The sequence below is a fragment of the Panthera pardus genome, unplaced genomic scaffold (genome assembly GCF_024362965.1).
Source record: "Panthera pardus isolate Hobbes unplaced genomic scaffold, ASM2436296v1 HiC_scaffold_25, whole genome shotgun sequence".
In the NCBI taxonomy this organism is placed as follows: domain Eukaryota; kingdom Metazoa; phylum Chordata; class Mammalia; order Carnivora; family Felidae; genus Panthera; species Panthera pardus.
This window is the reverse complement of record NW_026526821.1, coordinates 74,044,807-74,067,920: the sequence shown is the minus strand read 5'-3', so window position 1 is coordinate 74,067,920 and position 23,114 is coordinate 74,044,807. Positions and strand designations below refer to the sequence as shown.

General features: G+C 37.2%; 1 long non-coding RNA gene across 1 annotated transcript; it reads left to right on the top strand.

Annotated features, from left to right (window-relative positions):
• Nucleotides 1-16,009: 16,009 nt before the first annotated feature.
• LOC109253556 (uncharacterized) lies at nucleotides 16,010-22,566 on the top strand. Its single transcript, XR_002074466.2, has 4 exons — nucleotides 16,010-16,135; nucleotides 17,902-18,017; nucleotides 18,128-18,307; nucleotides 22,196-22,566. It is a non-coding gene; the product is annotated as an uncharacterized LOC109253556 (long non-coding RNA).
• The last annotated feature ends 548 nt before the right edge of the window (nucleotides 22,567-23,114 follow it).

The following is a 23,114-nucleotide window of genomic DNA, read 5'->3' as shown; positions in this document are numbered from 1 at the left end:
GTTCATCACCAGGGCAATCCTCCACCTTTAAAACATCCCTTTAGGCCGGGTTAACTAAATAATACCCTGCACCGGCAGGAATGTTTAAAGGGGGCAAATTGCAAAAAGGTCTTTTTGCCCAACAAATAGATTTCTAACTTCGATTCCAATCGCATCACCTTCCTACCCTCTTCACTTTCCAATGGCAATTACAGGCTAAATATCTGAAGTCAGTGCCCCTTCAGGTGCTGTCCCCTCCTTGCCTTGATAGGAGACTCAAATTCACACATGGAACCCCCTCCTCCTAGAGCTTTCAGAGATCATTGGCTTATTCCAGACCGGAAAGAGCCATATGAATGGTAAATGAAGGACTCTGCAAGGCAGTTTGAGACTGCCATTAGATAAGGGTCTGAGAGCACAAAATAATGGGTGCCTGCCTCACCAACACACACACTTCAACCAGAACAGTGTCCACTTTTACCAATTTTATATTTTATATATTTTTTAATAAATTTATAAATTCATAGCTATTCTCTGAAACAAGATCATATTGCTTTTTTGAAGTTGGCTTTTGCCAATGAGCTCCTAACCCAATCACCCATTTGAAAAATTTCCGGACTTCCATATTCCCATTTGGCATGCACAGAGCTCAGAAGTCACCACTGCATCCCAACAATAAAAGGTGAATAAACTGAAAAATCAACAACTCTTACTAGACTCATTAAAGAACTGAATTCACAGCACAAACCATTGCACCCAAGATTGAAGAGGTGGGTGAATACAGAAAATCACAACTTACCACAGCAGAAACCTCCACGGGAACCAGTCCCAGGGTAGGAAAACCTGAACTGCTATTGAGGAATTGCTGGAAGCTCAGCGTGGACAAGTCTGAGAGCTAAAAACTCCAGTGGGACTCAGTCATAGAGGAGCCCCCAAATTTTTGTGAGTTTTACCTCCAGTTGCTTGACCTGGTCCTTATGTTTTATACCAGAGAAAAACCTCCTTGTACTTCCAATTAGGGTAGGAGCTAAAGGAACCATTTTGAAATATGCCAAAGCATTCTATTCTTCTTAATAAGGCCTACCCACAGGTGAAACTATTTTACCAAAGCCTACACTCTACTGGGGTTTTATCAGACCTGGGAGAAGCTCAACTCCAGCTCCTTCTAGCCATCCTGTTCCACCTAAGGTGAGGTTGGGGGTACTGAGAAGCACTGTTGAAGTTCACAGTCCAGGGGCACAGGCTCACTAAAAACCTGAGACCTAATCATAGGACTGTAGAATGCTTCTCCTCCCCCAACATGTTATCATCATATTATAAAAGGCCAGTTATCACAGTTCCTTTACACCCAGTACATTAGGTCTATCTTTCAACAAAACATGACAAAGCATACTAGAAGGGAAAAACAATTTGACAACACTAAACAAACATAAGAACCAGAGTCAGAAATGGCAAGAATGTTGGAATTGTCAGATCAGGAAAATTTTTTTTAAACTACAATAAGGGATTTACTGGAAAAAGTAGACAACATATAAGAATACATAGTTATTATAAGCAGAGAGATGACAATTTTAATAAAGAATGCACAAGAAATGCTAGAGTTCAAAAAACACTAACAGAAATGAAGAATGCCTTTCATAGGTTAATTGGTAGACTGGACACAATAGAGGAAAGAATCTGAGTTTAAGGATATGACAATAGAAACTTTCTTTTTAAATTTTTTTAAATGTTTATTTATTTTGAGAGAGAGAGACAAAGTGTAAGTGGGGTAGGGGCAGAGAGAAGGAGACACAGAATCTGAAGCAAGCTCCAGGCTCTGAGCTGTCAGCACAGAGCCTGATACAGGGCTCAAATTCATAAACTATAAGACCTTCACCTGAGCAGCAGCTGGACACTTAAACAACGGAGCCACCCAGGCACCCTTGGCAATAGAAACTTTCAAAACTGAAAAGCACAAAGAAAAACAACTGAAAAAAAAAAAGTACAAACTTCCAGTTATATAAGTCACAGGAATAAAAAGTATATCATAGGGAATATTTTATAATATTATAATATTATATATATTATATTTTTTAATATAAAAACACTGTAAAGTGACAGATGGTAACTACACTTATGGTGAGCATTGCATAATGTATAGAAATGTCAAATCACTATGGTGTACACCTGAAACTAATAAAACAGTGTACATCAACTCTAACAACAAATTTTTTTAAAAGAACGGAATATCCAGGAACTGTGGAGTAGTTACAAGATGTTTAATGTACGCATAATAGGAGTACCAAATGTAGAAGAAAGAAGGGAACAGAAGCAATATTTGAGTCAATAATGATGGAGAATTTTCCCAAATTCATGTCAGATACCAAACCACGAATCCGGGAAGCCCAGGTAAACACCAAGCAGGATAAATGTCAAAACAAAACAAAACAAAAGAAAACAAACAAAAAACCCCACACCTAGGCATATTCTATTCAAAATTCAGAAAGTCAATGATGAAAAAAACCTCAAAAATCTCAGAAAAGAAAAATCACCTTACCTAAAAAGAAACAGGTACAATAATTTCATTAGTTTTATCCTCAGAAACCATGCAAGCAAGAGAAGAGTGGAATGAAATTTGTTTCAAATGTTGGAAAAAAAACCCCACCAACCTAGAATTTTGTACCTTGTGAAATTGTCTTGCAAAAACTAAAAAGAGGTGGGTGTCTGGGTGGCTCATTTGGTTAAGCATCCGACTTTGGCTCAGGTCATGATCTCATGGTTTGTGAGTTTGAGCCCTGTGATGGGTTCTGTGCTGACAGCTCAGAGCCTGCAGCCTGCTTTGGATTCTGTGTCTCCTCTCTCTGCCCCTCCCACACTCACACTCAGTCTCTCTCTCTCTCTCTCTCTCTCTCTCTCAAAAATAAATAAACATTGGGGCACCTGGGTGGCTCAGTCGGTTGAGCGGCCGACTTCAGCTCAGGTCACGATCTCGTGGTCCGTGAGTTCGAGCCCCACGTCGGGCTCTGGGCTGATGGCTCAGAGCCTGGAGCCTGTTTCCGATTCTGTGTCTCCCTCTCTCTGACCCTCCCCCGTTCATGCTAGGTCTCTCTCTGTCTCAAAAAATAAATAAACGTTAAAAAAAAATTAAAAAAAAAAAAAGGAAAAATAAATAAATAAACATTAAATTTTTCTTTTTTTAATTAAAAAGAGGGAGGGGCACCTGGGTGGCTCCGTGGGTTGAGCCTCCGACTTTGGCTCAGGTCATGATCTCATGGTTCGTGAGTTAGGGCCCTGCATGGGGTTCTGTGCTGACAGCTTAGAGCCTGGAGCCTGCTTTGGATTCTGTCTCCCTCTCTCTCTGCCCCTCCCCCACATGCACTCTGTCTTTCTCTGCCACTCAAAAATAAAGAAAACTAATAAAAAAAATTTTTAAATAAAAAAAAAAAAGAGGGATACCTAGGTAGCTTAGTTGGTTAAGCATCCAATTCTTATCTTGGTTCAGGTCATGATCTCAAAGTTCATGAGATTGAGCCCCGCATAGGGCTCCATGCAGAAGGAACAGAGCCTGCTTGGGATTCTCTCTCCCTCTCTCTCTGCCCGTCCCTCACTAGTGCACTCTTCCCCTCCACCAGCACCCCCCTCAAAATAAATAAGTATTTTTAAAAAAATAAAAAGAAATAAGACTTTATCAGACAAACAAATTCAGGAAATTTGTTGCCAGTAGATCTGCCTTACAAAAGATGTTAAAATTCTTCAGAGAGAAGGAAATTGATATAAGCCAGAACCTTGAATCTAAATAAAGAAAAGAAGAGCATTAGAAAATGGGTAAGTGAAGGCAAAATAAAAACTTTTGTTTTTCTTATTCTTAATTGATCTAATAAACAACGGTTGTTCAAAATAATAGCAACAACGTATTAAATTATATACATTTATGTGTGTTATAGCTATGTAGATATATATGCTTATGTATAAGTAAAACGAGTTACAACAATGATACAAGGGATAGTATGTAGGAATTAGAAATATTTTGTTATTATAAAGTACTTAACCTACCTGATAAATGGTATATTGTTATTTGAAAGTGGGTTTGGATTAGTTGTATATTGCAAATTCTAGGGAAACCATGAAGAAAAGTTTTTTAAAAGTATAGTTGATATGCTAAGAAAGGAGTAAAAATGGAATCATATAAAATGCTCTATTAAAACTATGAAAGGCAGAAAAGGTGCAGAAGACAAAAATAGCAAAGAACAAAGGCAGCAAATAAAAAGTAATAGCAAATATGCTAGACATTACTCCAACTATGTCAAATCACTTAAAATGTCAATGGTCTAAATATACCAATTAAAAGACACTTCAAAGTATAACAAAAAATAAGAACCAACTATATATTGTCTACAAGAAACCCAGTTTAAACATAAAGACACATATAGATTAAAAGTAAAGGGATGGAGGTGCCTCTTGGCACCTGGGTGGCTCAGTTGTTTGAGCATCAAAGTCTTGATTTCAGCTCAGGTCAGGATTTCAGGGTCATGGGATCAAGTCCAGCATCAGGCTTTGTGCTGAGCATGGAGCCTGCTTAAGATTCTCTCTCTCTCTCTCTCTCTCTCTCTCTCTCTCTCTCTCTCTCTCTCTCTCTTTCTCTCTCTCTTTCTCCCTGTGCCCCTCTCCCCTGATCATGCTCTCTCTCTCTAAAATAAAAAGGTAAAGGGATGTAGAAAAATATACCGTGTTAACACTAATAGAAAAAAAGTGGGAGTAGCTATATTAATTTCAGACACAGCAGTCTTCTGAGTAGTATCCAGAATAAGGAGGGATATTGCATAAAGATAATGGCATTAATTTTCCAAGAAGACACAACAATCCTTTAATGTGCATGCACCTAACAATAGAACATTAAAATATATGATGCAAAAACTGAAAGAACTGCAAGGAGAAATAGATGAATCCACTATTTTAGTTGGAGATGTTAACTCCCTTCTATCAGAAATGGATCTAGCAGCCAGAAAATCAGTAAAGACATAGTTGAACTCAACAGCACCATCAATCAACTGGAAATAATTGACAACTATGGACTACTCCATGCAACAATGGCAAATTACACATTTTCTCAAGTACCCATTGGAACATTCACCAGTGTAGACCATGTTGTGGGCCATAATACACAGCTCAACAAGTTTAAAATAATAGAAATGTGCTTTCAGACCACAATGGAATTAAAGTAGAAATCAATAACAGAAAGATAACTGGAAAATCACAAAATACAGTACATGGAGATTAATCACACTTCTTTGTGACACATGGGTCAAAGAAGAAATCTCAAGAGAAAATTTTAAATATTTTGAACTAAATTAAAATGAAAACACGACTTATCAAATTTTGTGGGATGCAGTGAAAGCAGTGCCTAGAGGGAAATTTATAGCATTGGATACATATATTAGAAAGGAAGGGAGCTCTAAAACCAATCATCTAAACTTCCACCATAGGAAACTAGAAGAAGAAAAATTAATTCCAAAGTAATCAGAAGAAAAATAATGAAAATTAGAGCAGAATCAATGAAGTTGAAAATAGGAAATCAATAGAGAAAGATCAGCAAAACCAAAAGCTGTTTCTTTGAAAAGATCAATAAAATCAATAGGTCTCTAGCTAGGCCAATGAAAAAAAAGAAGAAACACAAAATACTAATACAGAAATGAAAGAAGGGACATCAATACAAATCCTGTGGACATTAAAAGGATAAAGAAATATTATGAGCAACTTTATGCTGACAAATTTAATAACCTGGATAAAACAGACAAATTCTTTACAAGGTACAATCTTCCAAAACTCAGAAAAGATGAAAAAGACAATCTGAATAGCCTCTGTTGATTAAAGAAATTGGATCAGTAGTTAATAATCTTCCAAACAGAAAGCACCAGGCACAGACAGTTTCAATGGTAAATTTTACAAAACATTTAAGGAAGAAATTATGCCAATTTTTTACAATCTCTTCCAGAAAAAACAGGTGAATACTTTCTAATTCATTCCATTAGGCCAGCATTACCCTAATACCAAAACCAGACAAAGACTTAAAAGAAAATAAAATGATAGACTAATATCTCTCATGAACATAGATACAAGATCCTCATGAAAATATTAGCGAATCAAATAAACAATGTATAAAAATAATTATATACCATGACCATGTGGGATTTATCCAAGGAGTGCAAGACTGGTTCAACATTCAAAAAATCAATTAATGTCATCTTTCACATCAAGAAACTAAAGAAAAAAAATCACATGATCATTAATTGGTTCAAGAAAGCATTTGACAAGATCTTACACCAATTCACGATTTAAAAAACTCTCAGCAAGCTAGGAATAGAGGCACTTCTTCAACTCTATTTAAAAATCTACAAAGAACTATAGAAAATGTCATACTTTGTTGAGAACAACTTGAAGCTTTCTTGCTAATATCAGAAACACAGCAAGGATTGGGGCGCCTGGGTGGCTCAGTTGGTTAAGCGACCGATTTTGGCTCAGGTCATGATCTCACACTCCATGAGTTCGAGCCCCATGTCAGGCTCTGTGACAGCTCAGAGCCTGGAGCCTGCTTCGGATTCTGTGGCTCCCTCTCTCTCTGCCCCTCTCCTGCTCATGCTCTGTTTTTCTCTGTCTCAAAAATAAATTAAAAAAAACATTAAAAAAATTTAAAAAAAAGAAACACAGCAAGGATATCTCTACTTACCACTCTTTTCAACATTGTATTATAAGTTCTAAATAATGCAATAAGAAAAGGAAATAAAAGTATACATAGTGGGAAAGAAGAAATAAAGCTGTCTTTGTTTGCATATAACATGATTATCAATATAGAAAACCCAAAAGAATTGATGAAATAACTTCTAGAGCTAATAAGCAATTAGAGCAAGGTTGAAGATGTAAGGTTAATATGCAAAAGTCAATTGCTTTCCTGTATACCAGCAAAGAATAAGTGGAATTTGAAAGTAAAAACACATTGCCATTTATATTAGCACCCCCCAAATGTAATATTTAGATATAAACCAACAAAAGATGGAAAATATCTGTGTGAGGAAAATTACAAAGCTCTTATAAAAGATTTCAGAAAAGAACTAAATAAATGGTGATATATTCCATGGTAATGGATAGACTCAATATTGTCAAGATGTTTGTTCTTCTCGACTTGCTCTATAGAGAAAACCCAATCCCAATTAAAATCCCAACAAGCTATTTTGTGGATATCAACAGATTCTAAACTTCATATGGAGAGGCAAAAGACCCAGAATAGCCAAGTCAATACTGAAGGAGAAGAACAAAGTGAGAGGACTGACACTACCCAACTTAAAAGACTTACTGTACAGCTACAGTAATCAAAACAGTGTGGTATTGGTGAAAGAATAGATACATAGAAAAATGAAAGAGAATAGAGTCCAGGGACACCTGAGTGGCATAGTCGGTTAACTATCCAACTCTGGATTTCAGCTCAGGTCATGATCTCACAGTTCATGAGATCAAGCCCCACATGGTGCTCTGCACTGGGAGCACAGAGCCTGCTTGGGATTCTCTCTCTCCCTCTCTCTCTCTGCCCCTCCCCCACTCTCTCTCTCAAAATATAATAAACATTTTAAAAAAAAGAATAGAGAGTCCAGAAGTACACCCACATAAATACAGTCAACTGATGTTTGACAAAGAAGCAAAGGCAATACAGTGGAGCAATAGAGCAAAGATAGTCTTTTCCAATAATGGTGCTAGAACAACCAGATATCCACAATCAAAAAAAAAAAGAGAGACAGACAGACAGACAGACCTTACACCCTTCACAAAAATTAACTCAACATGGATCACACACCTAATGTAGAATGCAAAACTATAAAAGTTCTAGAAGGTAACACAGGAGAAAACCTAAGTGACCTTGGGTATGGCAATGACTTTTGAGGATACAACAGCAAAGGCACAATCCATGAAAGAAATAATTGATAAGGTGGGCTTTATTAAAATTAAGAATTTATGTTCTGCAAAAGATAATGTCAAGAGAATGGGCAGACATGCCACAGACTGGGAGAAAATAGTTCCAAAAGACCCATCTGATAAAGGACCAATATACAAAATATGCAAGGAATTCTTAAAATTCAACAGTAAGAAAACAACTAAAAAATGGGTAAAAGACCTAAACAGACACTTCACCAAAAATGATATACAGATGGCAAATAAACATATGAAAAGATGTTTAACATCATATGTCATGAGGGAATTACAAATTAAAAGAATAATGAGAGACTTCTACACACCTATTAGAAGGGCCAGGATCCAAGGCATTGACAACCCTAAATGCTGACAAAGATGCATAGCATCAGGAACTCTCATTCATTGCTGGTAGGAATGCAAAATGGAACATCCACTTTGAAAGACAGTTTGGCAGTTTCTTGGAAAACATAATATACTGCTACCATATAATCCAGCAATCATGCCCCTTAGTATTTACCAAAACAAATAGAAAACTTCTGTTCACATAGAATCCTGCACAGGGATGTTTATTGCAACTTTATTCATAATTACAAAAACTGAAGCAACCACAAAGTCCTTCAGTAGGTGAATGAATAAATAAACTGTGGTACATCCAAACAGTAGGATATTATTCAGTGACAAGAAGCAATAAGCTATCAAGCCATGAAAAGACATAGAGAAAAAGACATGGAGGAAATGCATATTACTAAATGAAAGAAGCAAATCTGAAAAGGCTACATACTGTATGATTTAACCCTCTGACCTGGAAAAAACAATACTATGGAGACAGTAAAAAGATGAGGGGTTGGAGGAAGAGATGGATGAATAGGCAGAGCACAGAGAATTTTTAAGGCACTGTAACTATTTTGGATGATGCTACAATGCTGGATACATGTCATCATATCTTTGTTAAAACCCATACAACACTAAGAATGACCCTAATTTAAACTATGTATTTTGAGTGATAATGATATGTCAATGCAGGTTCACTGATTGCAATGAATGTATCACTATGGTTTATGAAGTCCATAGTAGGGAAGGTGTGTAAGAATAGGGAGCATATGGGAGCTCTCTGTACTTTTCACTCATTTTTCTACATGAAAGTTCTCCAAAAAATAAAATTCTTTTTTTTAAATAGAGACTTCTCAAATTCACATCTAGGAAGTTCAGATTCAGGAGGTATTGGTTGGGGCATAGAAATCTATTCCATAAGTTCCAACATGATTCTGATACGCAGTCAAGGTTGAGAACTACCGGACAGATCTTGGCCTCCTGATCTTTCAAAATGTAACCATATTGTTTGATTTTTTTTTCAGACTTTTAATCTCTGGTAGGTGTGATATTCTAAATTCATCTGTAATATCTTACTGTCAGATAATGCTTATCTATCAAATATTTGCATTTACAAAGGAGTTTTCCTCTGTGGAAGTGTTTAACAGGAGTGCTGTATTATAGGCTGGCTATATCTTAAGAGCCTAGTTATGGGGTTAAAATGATGATGCTCTTCCAAAGGTCTGTTATCACAGAGCAAAGAAACAAACAAGATATCAACAATCAGGGACATGGCAACTATGATTCCATCATTCACAGCTTCAATTTTCCTTCAAAAGAACAAGTGATACTGTTAACCAGTCCCTGCAAATACATATAAAACAAAAAGCAGGACTAGAAAAGAAAAAAATGAAAAATGGCATAAGAAGCCTTATCCTCCTTCCATGATCAAGTATACTAGTCCCACCCTTTGGAGCTTAGATGAACAGAATGAGGATCATGGAGTTCCTAATACTAGCCCTTTCTTTCTACATAACCCAGAATGATGTAGCTCTCTAAAAAGCAGTAAAATGGATGGAAATGTTCTCCTTTGAAACCAGATGTTTTTTATCTTTCTAAACTCCAATTACTTCAACACATTATTTAGCTGCACTCACATCAGATCAGAGCCACCTGTTGTATCCTCTGCGCACTTATGAGAGATTTTAGGTTAAGTTTGTATTTATGGTTTATCTAGAAAAGTCAGAATGCAATTGATAGGATGCTTTTAAAGTCATCTTGAGGTCAAAGGATGTGTATATTGCAGATTAACAGATAATCGAGACACTGTGCTGTGTAGTATAAACAAAATCAAACCTAATTTCGTGATTCATTACATAAATTTGGATATAATCCAGGACTAAAAACTAATCATCTGAAATAAAACTACATGCCAGAAAAACATAATATAACATTGTTAGACTATCAGGGAAAATTTTTAAGTTCCATTAGACTATCAGGAAAACTTTTTAAGAGAGAGCACGAGTAAGCAGGGGAGGAGCAGAGAAAGGGAGAGTCAGAATCCCAAGCAGGCTCCACACTTTCAGTGCAGAGCCCCACACAGGGCTCAAACTCACGAATTGTGACATCATGGCCTGAGCCAAGATCAAGAGTCAGACGTTCAATCAACTGAGCCACTCAGGCGCCCCAGGAATATTCTTTATTACTAAGATAGATTTTTGATATTTAAATGTTTTGGTTTTGTCTGGTTTGAAGTTAAGTATGTTCACTCTGATATTAATAAAATGTGACTTGATGTATATTTCTATTGCCTTTCTAATGGTAAATAAGCATTTGAAAAAAAAAGTAAATTGATGTCCATTCATTAAATAAATGTTTATTGAGTACCTGTTATGTGCCAGGATACAGAAGGGAACAAAAATATACAAAGTCCCTGTTGTAGTCAAATGGTGAAATAAATTTACATCTAACATTGATCAAAAAGTATGTTCTGACAAATGAACAACATCAAAAAATCCCAACAATGTAAATAAACTTTATGATATCATGATATTCACAGATTATTGAGCCTCTGAAGTAAACATTGCTTATTTCACTTTATTCCACCATTTTAAAAATTAGCGGCAGGTAATGTTACTTATTAAAACAGCTATTCTAAGTAGAAGAGAGATGGGGAAAATAATTGAGAAGCACACCCCCTCTTTCCACTTATCTCTCATGTGATTAGCTAGGCATGTGTGCAAATTAAGAAAGACTGAGAAACCCAATTGCACAGTCTAACCATTAGATAAAATTGCTTGAAGTTCAAGGATATTCACTTGGATTGACCATAAAGATTTCAGTGTGGCTAAAACACTGTTACAAATGAGATTGGTTGTGGTTTGGGAAGGTTCACTTTTCCATTTTCCTTCATTCTCCATGGAGATGTGTGCCAGAATCAGAGAGTATCTATTCTCACTTACTCCTATCTGAACCCCAACCATAACTCTGTTTTCCCATTCAGTTTTAATCTTGGGCAAATTAGTTTTAAAATCTAGCCTTCCTGGAAAGATCACTGTAGAAAGAAGACAACTTTTTTCCATCTTAAATACAACTTCAAAAGTGACAGACTGGAAAATCTCTGCAGGCAAATGTGATGTCACTAAAGAAATCACACACTTACCCGTAGAGATTCTACAGTTTGACATCTTCAAGCATCGAACTGTTCATCAGCTATGCTTTTCTGTATGCAGTCCTTTGACTTGAAATAAATCTGGAGTGGCCAAATAACCAAACTATAGATAACTTACTGAACTTCGGCTTCTTCCAAACTAAGGGGACATACATGCTTCAGGATGACTGAATCCCATCAAATTAAGTTGTAAGATAAGAAGGTTAAATGGTATAAAGCTGCTAATAGCAAAGTGTGATCCCCAGACTAGCAGTATCAGTGCCACCTGGGAACTTACTAGAAATATACATTCTTGTGCCCAGCCCAGGCCTCCTGAATCAGAAACTTTGAGAATGAGCACTTGTCATTTATGCTTTAACAGGTCTTCCAGGTGATTCTGATTCACACTCAAGTTTGAGAACCACAGGCTTAAAGAGAAAACAAAGGATTATTGCTGAAACACTGAACTCAGAAATCGTCTGATGTTATGTAATATATTAAAAAAAAGATAAAAGAATATGTATTCACAAAAATAGTATTGTCTAGGATACATTTCTTTTCTAAAGTGATTATCTTAATAACAAGCTTAAGTATTAACAATGGAACAAAACACCTTCCTTTAACTCTTACTTTGCCAGTAGAATTGCAGAGCTCTGCAATTTTCCTTAGAAATAAAGAGTTAAGAAATCTTATTTAGGAGGAGAAAACGTTTTCATGTTTGGGAGGATTAAAAGGGTACTGACATCATTCAAGTCATGAGCCATAATTCTTATTAGATTTTATTGCTACATTCTTTACACAGCTTTGGAAAGTTATTCCTAAGAGCACAAAATATGCACTTAGACTGCACACAGAGAAGGAAAATGCTCTCACAATGAAATTATTTTAGCCTGACCCAATAATATCTTGAAAGACTCAAGACTTATTCTCTGTGTAACATATCTTTTCAAAATAAGAGATGAGTTCATGTGAAATTTGTATTTTTCAGTACCTTTGATCACTTCCCATCTTAACAGTTAAATTCGTCTATAAAAGATCTAATTTCTGTATACTAAAAAAACGATTTTTCTCTCCTCTCTGATATAAGAATCACATGGCAGAAGGGTAAAGAAAAAAATACAAATTAAAAATTATAATTGAACTTGGCCTTTAATGACAATGAATGAAATACACAAATTAGTTCTTGTATAGCAGAATGGAGTATCTGAAGTGTCAGTATGCCTGTTAATCAGTAACTTCTGGTAGCGTGTTAAAAATTCATCTTCAGTTTCATTCATAATGAATTCATTTTTATTATTTCTGGACCACACCAATTTCCCATGATGTGATGGAAAAAATTGTAACATTCAAAAACTGAATTAGATCACACACAAAACGACAACTTACTCAGATTATAATAATAAGATTTGGCTTATTCATTGACAAGTGAGAGCCCAGCTATGTCCAGAATCTGCAAAGACAGTGCTGGAGAACAGCAAGATGTTTCAGAGACTTCAAACACCCTGAAAGAAGTACATTTACTTAGATGAGGATGAAAAGGCTCTCTAAATACCAGGTTTCTTTGCTTTTATTAGAATTAAATCAATTCAGCATTGATGGAATTGCAGATCAGGGAATCCCAACTGGCAATCTTAAATGCCTTTGATAGTAAAAAAATTATTAACCATTATAAGCAATTTGACACGCAAAATCTTTCAAAACATGGGCTCGTTGGAGGAAACAGTAAGAAGTGACGCTAGGAATTTAGCATCTTCCTTGGCAGTAGGAGAGCTAGAACTCTCTGATAGCAACAACTAATAGCTATTCCTACATGAAACACTCTATACATATTGTCTAATTTAGTCCTCGCACAAACCTGATGAGGGAGGTATTATTAACCATCTCATTTTGTGAGCAAAGAAACTAAAGTTCAGAAAAACATAAATGGAAAGAAAAGAAATACCTGAACCTGAATGACTGTACATCTGAGACAAAAGAGTATGGAGAGTGAACAGGGAACTACAGGTCAGGAAACTGGATTTGGAATATTTGACTCCCTTATTTATGCGTCTCTGGGTCTAAATTTCCTCATCGTTAAAACAAACTGAGTATCCACTTTTCCTGTTTACTGCCCACGGCTTGGAAAACACTTGCCAATGATAAAGAACTGAAAAATGTAGGACATTGTTATTATGCTTGGGGTGAACTGGCAAGCTTTGGGGATGGCCTGGTCTCTTGCTATTTCCCCCACCATAAACTACATCCTTAGCTGTGAAAACTGCAAGAGAAAGGATGCTGCTGTAAATACTAATTTGCCCCTATCATTAGCCCCTCCCAAAACTCTGGCCTTCTGTCTTTGATCATTCTCCCTCCCAGGCCCAGCCATGTTCCTTGTCCCACTCTGGTGATCCCAAGGCCACACATCTTTAAAGCAAGCAAACAGCCTCTCTTGAAGGGCTGTGCCAGGCAAGTTCACATGGTCTTTCCTTCCTTTTAAATTAATTAATCAATTTATTTATTTATTAACATTTATTTTTGAGAGAGAGAGGCAGACCACGAGTGGGGCAGGGGCAGAGAGAGAGGGAGACAAAGAATCCAAAGCTGGCTCCAGGCCCTGAGCTGTCAGCACAGAGCCCAGTGCTGGGCTGGAACCTGTAGACTGTGAGATCATGACATGAGCCCATGTCGGACACTTAACTGACTAAGCCACCCAGGCATCCCATAGGCTTTCCTTCTTTTGACAAGGGAGCAGATTTCCTCCTTTTTGCTTTCAAGGGATGTCAGGATTTTCAATAAATGTATAACTGAAAAACACCAGTGCCTAAAAGCCCATGCAGAAGTAGAGCTTGGCTGCAACATGGTACAACGTACCCCCCCTCAGGAACCGGTAATTGCTAACAGATCCAATCCTGACAGACACTTTACAAGCTCTATCATAGACTCTTAATATTTTAGATCTGGAATGGAAAATAGCGACCACTTATTCCAATTCTATTATTTATTGAGCACTGATTGCATGCTGGGCCTTTCACATGCACTGTCCCATTTAATCTTTCTAACAATCTTGTATTATTAATGGTACCATTTTGCAGATGAGAAACTGAAGCTCTTAGAGGTTTAATAAGGGCCTTGAACTGGATCTGTTCAGCTCCAAAGCCCATCATTTTAACCACCCAATTTTAAGGCCCAGAGGCGTTCAGTGGCCCCAGGTCACACAACTGGTTAGTGGTAAGCCTGAAACTAGACTTCAGTTTTCTTTGTACCATATGACACTTGTTACTACTTGAACCATCTATATTCCTAGAAAAGTGTCAAACTATTCAGTTTCTCATACAAACCCAATGGCTGACTCGAAATCAAAGCTGCTAAGTTATAATTCACCACTAGAGTGGGCATCAAGAAAGAAAGTTTCATATGAATTCTGCATCTATTTATACTTTAACCCCAGTGGGTAAGTTGTAAAAGCATGCCTTTATATTCCTGAGGACATGACAAACCATCAAATTCACACATCATTATGAAACAGATGCTTTTCCTAATTTCTGTTGCTAACCTAACAGGCATGGCAAAACTAATCATTAATAAAGATGGTCCCTAACTTACAATGGTTCAACTTAACTATCTGCCAACCTTAGGTGGGGTGTAAAAGTGATACACATTCAGTAAAAAACATACTTTGCATTTTGAATTTTGAGGTTTTCTCAGGTTAAGGACACATGGTACGATACCCTCCCATGATGGTAGGCAGTAGCATACGATAAATGAGGATAAACAACCTAAATACTTACAACCATTATGTACCCATTCAACCATTCTATTTCTCACTTCAGTACAGTATCTAATAAATTATAAGATATGTTCAACACTTCATTATAAAATAGGCCTTGTGTTAGAGGACTGTGCCCAATTGTAGAGCTAAATTTAAGTGTTCTGAGCACATTTAAAGTAGGCTAGGCTGAGCTACGATTTTCTGTAGGTTCTATGCATTAAGTGCCTTTTTGACTTATAGCAGTTTCAACAGACAGTGAGTTTATTGGGATATAACCCCATCATAAGTCAAGAAAGATCTATCTGTAGCACAGCAGGGATCATGTTGGGGTTTTGTAAGACCAGGCTTGAATTTGCACTCATAAACAGGTAAATGTTACCAATTCATTACTCATCTTCCAATTTCCATGTCACTTGTTAACTCTGTCTTCTGTAAAATTTCACCTGAAGGACCCATTAAGGATATTACAATATGTAAAAAATAGATAACCTTTCCATTTGACAAATGGCTTTTAATTTTCTTAGTGGTCACCCACAGCAGTGGCTGCTGTGGATAACTTCCTTCATCTCACAAATGACTACCTACCAAAATTAAAGTAGCACGTAATGAAATCTGATCTAATAAAAAGTGTGGTTAATTGCTATGCCAAATTATAACATTAATTACTTGATGCAAATAAAAGTACAAAGGGATATTTCCTGAGTGGCTTTAGTTCAGCTTTTGTTTTTCCCTCCCATACTTGTTGCTCACCACCTTGCTTCTCATTTTCTTTCCTTCCTTCTATCTTCCCCCTCATCTCTGCAAAACTCAGAGCTGTGTTTGGTTGTGGGAAAGGGGGAAGGTGAAGGGCAAAATAATTTCAATGGGGTTAAAACATATCACCAGTAATTCATAGATTATTCTTTCTCCTAAGGCTTCAACCAGGAGCTTCAGAAGAACTAAAAGTCATATTTCTTTGCCCAGTTATTGGTTTAAGGAAACCAGGGATCACCATGTATTTTACGAAAAAGGTAACTTACCACCATTATCGTTATTGATAAATATTTGTTGAGCATACCATGTGCTTGCAACAGTGCCAAATGCTGTATTTTTTGAAGGCTTCAGGCAAGGAAGACAGGCTATTCCTTTTTCTAGTGGGGACTCCCCTCTGAAACTTAATTTTCAGTGCCCCAATGGTTTGAGAGGGTGCATAGAATTATCCCTTATTTAAAGATATAATTATACTTCATTTAGATTTTATTATCTCACTTTTATGGAATTGTATGGATTTTAAGTGTTTTGCCCAACTTGTTTTTAGAACAAGCTCTCTTTTCTCACTTTATATACAAAACATCCTAACTGGCTGCATTTGACTTTGAATATCTATGTTAGAAAGACACAGACTCATTTGAGAAACTAAGCATGTGAAAACTAGGAGTAGTAAATATTTATGAATATGGTAATGTTCTCTTTCTTGACCTGGGTGGTGGTTACATGGGTGTGTCCACTTGGTGATAATTCATCAAGCTGTACACTCATGATTTGCACATTTTTCTATAAGTGTGTTTACCTCAATAAAATAACTTAGACATACATATTTATGAAGAGTCCTGACATCCCCTCCCCAAACACATGCAAGCCCACAATCAGAAGAACTGATTTCACAGGAGAGTATTTATTTTTCCCTTTCCTGGAGTCCTCATTTCTTGCCCCAGGGACTTTAACTCTTCAACTTCAATCCAAGAGATTGTTTGTAGGGCCTCCCTCTCATCAGATGTTCTCCCTTTACACTTTTTTTTTTCTTTTTCTCAAGGAATTTCTTCTGTTGACTGGGCCTCTGTCTTCTCTAATAGGTCCCTATAATTTCTGTGTTCTTCCTTTTTTGCTCACAGTATGTTATCCGGCTGCCCTTGCCAATGCCCACAAAGCTTCAGTTGTCCTTTCCCAGGTGCTGGCTGGGTGGCTTTCTCAGGCTTGTCTTCAAGATGAACTCATGGGATTAAAAATTACTGTGCCTCCTACTTTCTTTCTCTCTTTTTCTCTCTATACCTCTGGAACTTGTATTTCCAGCAGATTGAATCCCATGTTTCTTTGCAACGCCATTGAAAAGTACTCCTATTGGACATTCTCCCATTTTCAATTGCTTCTTTTTTTTTAATGTTCATTTATTTATTTTTGACAGAGAGAATGAGACTGAGTGGGGGAGAGGCAAAGAGAGAGAGGGAGAGAGAGAATTCCAGGCTCAGCATGGAGCCTGATGTGGGACTTGATCCCACGAACTGTGAGATCATGACCTGAGCCAAAATCAAGGGTCAGATGCTCAACCAACTGAGCCACCCAGCCGCCCTTACCTCCCTGATAGGATTCTGTCAAAATCAAATGAAATAATCTACATAAAATACTTAGTATACATACTAAGTAAAATACTCAGACATATGGTAATCACTCATTAAATAGCAGCTTTTGTTATTGTTAGTAATAGTATGATTAGCTAAGGATGTTTTTTGTTTGTTATAACAGTAGGGTCAACTCAAATTCTTAACCTGTGAAAATTGTAATGCCGAGGGAAAAATAAAATAGCAGCTACCATTTATTACATGTTCTGTATCAGGCATTGTTAGGCACTTTACACAAATAGTCTTATTGAAGCCTCTAATAACAGTATGAAATAGATTTGGGGATCCCATTTTAAAATGAGAAAACTGAGTTTTGTAGGGGTTACACCATTTTGCCGGGTCACTTCCAATTAAACTGAACATGGAGATGTGTTTCTTCTGAAAAAACCACCTTCTTGCAGGATGTGCATCCTGCCAGATTGTGGCATGACACTCGGCCCCTCAATAAGAAGCCATTGGGTTCCAACTACAGAAGAAATCTCAAACCTGACCCTTGCCTCTAAGGAGCAGACAATGGGTAAGTCAACCTTGTCCCAACTTTGTCCAGCGTTTCATCTTTGAGACCTAACGATTTGCAGGCTTCAAGGACCTAATCATCTTCTACTCTTTTGTGTTTGTTGCCTTTAGCATCTCCTCCATCATCCCAAATGAAGAATCATCTTGGAAAATTGTGACAAATTTATAGACTAAAGTTTCTTCTCCGTTGTAAGAATCTTGAGAGGTCTGGAATTCTAGACCCTGTCTCCTAAAAATTTCCAGGATAAACTTCCCTCCTCCTTTTACTATAGGTGCACTCTACAAAAGAAGGTAGGTTTGAAATGATTCAGACACTAAGACTACAACCCCACTGAGTCATGATCAATGCCTCATGTCTTTGGTCTCCAGAAAGAGGACCTTCAAAATATTCTTTCTTTTTTAAGAAATGGAAGGTGGCATACACCAAGTCTTAAGAGTTACACCCAATTATACACAGGCAATCCTTAGTGAATATTCTAATAGCAACTAGTTTATTTATTTCTCTCCAATTACTCATGTCAATATCATTATCCAACTTGCTAATGGCTTTCCTTGAAGAGGTTATTTATTCATCTGCTTTGCTTCAGTTATGAAAGATGCACTGTGTCCCTTGAACTAGGGCTGGCTTCTTTTTAAGACTTTCTAGAAGCTTAAACTAGAAGAGTATGAAAAAGCCCTTTTTTATGAGAACCATTCTTTATATCAATTACACTTTTGCTCTGTCATTAATTGTGACTACCTATTTAAGAATGTCTCCACCATTCAGAATGTGGAAAACATGCCAATGGGAAGCTCAGCTCAATGGCAGTTCTGGCTTTGGCTTTGGGCTGGACACCCACTTATGCACAGTATGACTCAGACTCCCTTCTCGTAACGCCTTATCTCTAGACACCATTCTCCATGAATCCTTTTCTCTATTCGTAATCACTTCTAATCCTCATGCTCCTCTGTCTGACCTTCTCTTCCCACAAAAATCCAGAAAGTATGCACTTAATAAACAAACAAATCCATTGACAAAGATAGATGTATTCAGGGCAGCTTTACCAAAATTCAGCTTCAAACTGGTATTTAGCAAAATTCCAGCCAAAATGCTCATTTGTAACTCCAGCCAACTATTTTATTGAAACCAATTCAAAGCCAAACATTTTTTGAATGCCTACAAAGCTACAAAAATAATAAATAATGTTTGGCTATCTTTCAGGCCTTGGGGGATTCAGAGTCCCGATCCCAAAAAGAACAAGAAGGCAAGGTAAAAAGGAAGCAGACATGAAAAAGATTATTGCCTGGAGAGCGACTCCCACCCAGAAATCAGAGAGAGGAAGTTTGTTTGAAGAAACTTGAAGTGGTCCCCACATCTGCTAGGAAATTGGGATATAGAACAGAGCCCTGTTGAAGGGGTTCTTATAAGTCCTCTCACCCATCAGCACCTTTTCAGTTGGTTTTCATAGACTTTTCTGCCTTTGTTTTGAGTTAATTTCCAAAAGAGGGATTGCAAAAGACACTCAAATGTAACAAAATTAGTACCACTCCAGCACCAGTGTGAATCTGAGTACCCAAAGACCTGAGCTGTTTCAGAATTCTGACCTGAAGGCTAAGGGAGAACTAGATTTCTAAGCAGCATGTCTCAAATGACAGAACACTTGTATCCATAAAGAAGAGAAAACTGAATTATAAAATGGCTTATGTCAACTCTGGATACCATTGGTTCAGAGAAACCATAAGCAGCATGCAAACTCAGAAGCCCCTCAGTGTAGAAATAGATATACCTCTTGGCCAACACCCTAGAGCACCCTGGTACATAACTTGAGCAAGGCACAGAAGCAGATTTTAAAAACTCCTGGGAAGGAGGTGTCTGGGTGGCTCAGCCAGTTGAGGGTCCGACTTCGGCTCAGGTCATGATCTTGCAGTTCATGAGTTCAACCCCCATGTCAGGCTCACTGCTATCAGTCTGTCAGCGCAAAGCCTGCTTCAGATCCTCTGTCCCCCTCTCTCTGCCCCTCCCTCACTTGCACTCTCCCAAAAAATAAATAAATATTTTTTTAAAAAGAAAAGAAAAACTTCTAGGAAGGAAGATAATAACATAAGCATAAATATAAGAGTGGAATTTGGGCACCTCTTCTAAAATCTAGAGGTTGGAAAGAAAAAAAAAGTAATTGAATTAACCAAAGGACATCATGGTAAAATTAAAATAAAACCAGAATTTATTGAGTAACTATGTATCATATTTTGTATCAGGTAGACATTTCCACAATATTATCTCAGTTAGTTGTTAATAATGTCACCCACAAGTATTAACAATGCACAAACTGAATCTCCAAGAAACAAAATGATTCAACTTAAAGCACCACGCTGGTAAGTGTAGTACCAGGAATCACAGCCTGCTCTACCTCACTCCAAAGCTCATGTGCTTCCAACCCCGTATGCCATCTTCCACAGTCAATTGCAGGAGGGTTAATCCTTCTGAGTTTTCAGAAGTTATCTAAATAATTCTGACTCTGAGTAAATAACATGATCTTAAGAGAAATATTGAAATTGCAACTGTCTAAACAGATCCAATGACCTAACAGAAACTTCTGTTACATCCAAATACAAATCTATAGAGAATAAGATCTAAGAGTTTACAGAATTAAGATCACAAATGCATACATTGCAATGCCCCCAAAGATGCCTGTAGGAATACTTTACTATGGATTTAGAGTCTCCCTTCCTTTGGTAATATCCCTAAAATCCTTGAACAGGATGTATGGTTTTAGAAATAGCTTACTTCTTGATACTTTGCTACTATTTTTTTAGTTTATCTGGTCTATGGACTAACCAGCCACATTAGCATAGCTTTGTTACCAAAACTTCTTTATATCATTGCCCTCCTTTTCCCTTTTAAATGCCCATCACAACCCAGTAAGGTGGACAAGGCAGCAAAGTATGTGTCTATACTTTCCCCCTAGTGCCTTTCCCACTGCAGTTGTGGGCATGATATTCCCTATGTCTTGGGTTCACCTGCAGCTCTTTATTTTCCTCATCAATGTACAGTACTTCCAGTTATGACCTTTTTCTAATGTTTTCCAGTAGAGGGAAGAAGAACTACATCTTTATTCTTGCTATCTCTTAACAGTCACTTTCAGTGTTAAACCTTCTAGGAAGAAAGGGAAATCAAATCTAAGGTTAAGAGAAAAGAAAAAAAGAACAAGCCTGCATGTTGCTTTGGAGTTGGATCTGATTTATCCTAACCCCTTGAGAAGAAAGACATGAGAAATGATAGGCCCTTGTTTTTTGCTTAGGATAAAATCCTCTATTTCTTTTTGATCCTGAGCAATTTGACTCCAGAAAATAGACATAGACTATAGTTTAAATGCTAAAGTTCAGTGAGAAGACATTTTTATTTCTCAACAAGTAGCCTTCTACTTAGGAGTTCATAGAAAAGCAACATTATATTCTCTTGTTCTTTCTTAATTGTTTTGTAACTCCATATCTGCCTGAATTTTTTCCTTGAAAAGCCTTTTTTCTAACCAAGCAAATTATCATTATCCTAATTCTGTCAAGTCTCAGTTATTTAGGGACAAGTTATGAGCTGGAATCTATAATACTTTGCTTCAACAAACATTTCATTTAGCTCAACAAACTTTTATTGTGTAACTTTTAAGTAGTAGAGGCCATACAGAGAATTGTATGGCTGAGACTATAAAGATGAATAAGGGCGGTCCTCATAGTCTAATGAGGGAGACAACATATAGGCAAGAACATCATTGTGTCTAACAGGTGTGAAAATAGAGAGGGTACAAATTGAACACAGAGAAGGGAGACAGAAGAGAGAAAGTGTCTGGTGTTGGTCTTAGATTGAATGTGTGTGTCAGTCACACAAGGTATGTATGTATGCATATGTGTGTGTATGTGTTTGTTCAAGGAGGGAGGGAGGAAGAGGAAACTGTCCCAAGTATGTGCAAAGGCATAATACAGCTCATTGCATTATGGAACTTCAAGCAGTTTGTTATAGCTTGAGTCTACAATTTAGGGGAAGAAATGGACTAGTATGAAATGAAACTAGAGAGAAAGGCAGGGAAAATCCCCATCAAAATGCAAATCCTTGCCCTAAACCAGACATACAAAATCAAAATCTGGACATGGACTCTGGGGATCTATGTTTGTAACAAGGTCCTCTGATGCTTCTTATACTCCCTGAAGCTGAGAATCCCCGCAGCAGATGATGGAGAACCTCTGCAGTCTCTTCCTCCTTCCTTTCTTGATCATTATCCCCATGATTGATCAGCCCCACTCAATGAATTAGAAGGGCGGAGGCTCATGGCCCAATCCAATGTAACTGAATAAAGCAGCATGAGCAAAAGGAAGGACACAGAAACTACCATCTAAAAAAGGTGAAGACCTGGACCCCCATTATCACACCTGCCCTTTTGGTGAGTATATATATGCTCATTACCTTTTTCACTTACATAATTGTTGTTTCTTGGTTGTTGTTGTTGTTTTTTTTACCTGAGGAACTATTTTAGGTTGTTGCTGGTATTCCCAAATTCCTTATAAAGCTTGCTTATAAATGGTTTTTGAGTGATTGGTTTTATATCCTCCTATACTTACTTGTGTTTCTTATTATGTAAGGATTAAATAGAATAAATCCTTTCTAAATGCAAAAATTAGGACATGATATGCAATGCTGCACATACCAGCAACGTGTGAATATAGGTTTCAATTCACCAAGAGGAGTAGCTTGATAATGTCTCATCAAGAAAAAAGCCAGGAGACATAACTCTTCAGCCGATATGCTCAGTGAATAGCGCCATGCTTTTACCCAAGGCACCCATGTGCCTCTGCTCACATGATGCTCTTCTTGCAGGTCTAACCTGGATGGCTGTGAGTTGGCTTAATCTCAGCTGGCAACTGTGAGATGTTCATACAATCCCCCACAGTGGTCTCTGGGATTATGCTAAACAGAGCAATTTCCTTGCCCTCATGGATCAAAAGACTTGTAGGCAACCCAAATTACAGTACAGAATTACTAGTTCATGACAAAAAAAAAAAGCAAAGTTGCTATGGTTACTGTTTCATGTTCAACCTCTTTTAATCTTACTAAAGTCTTTTCTGAAGTCCT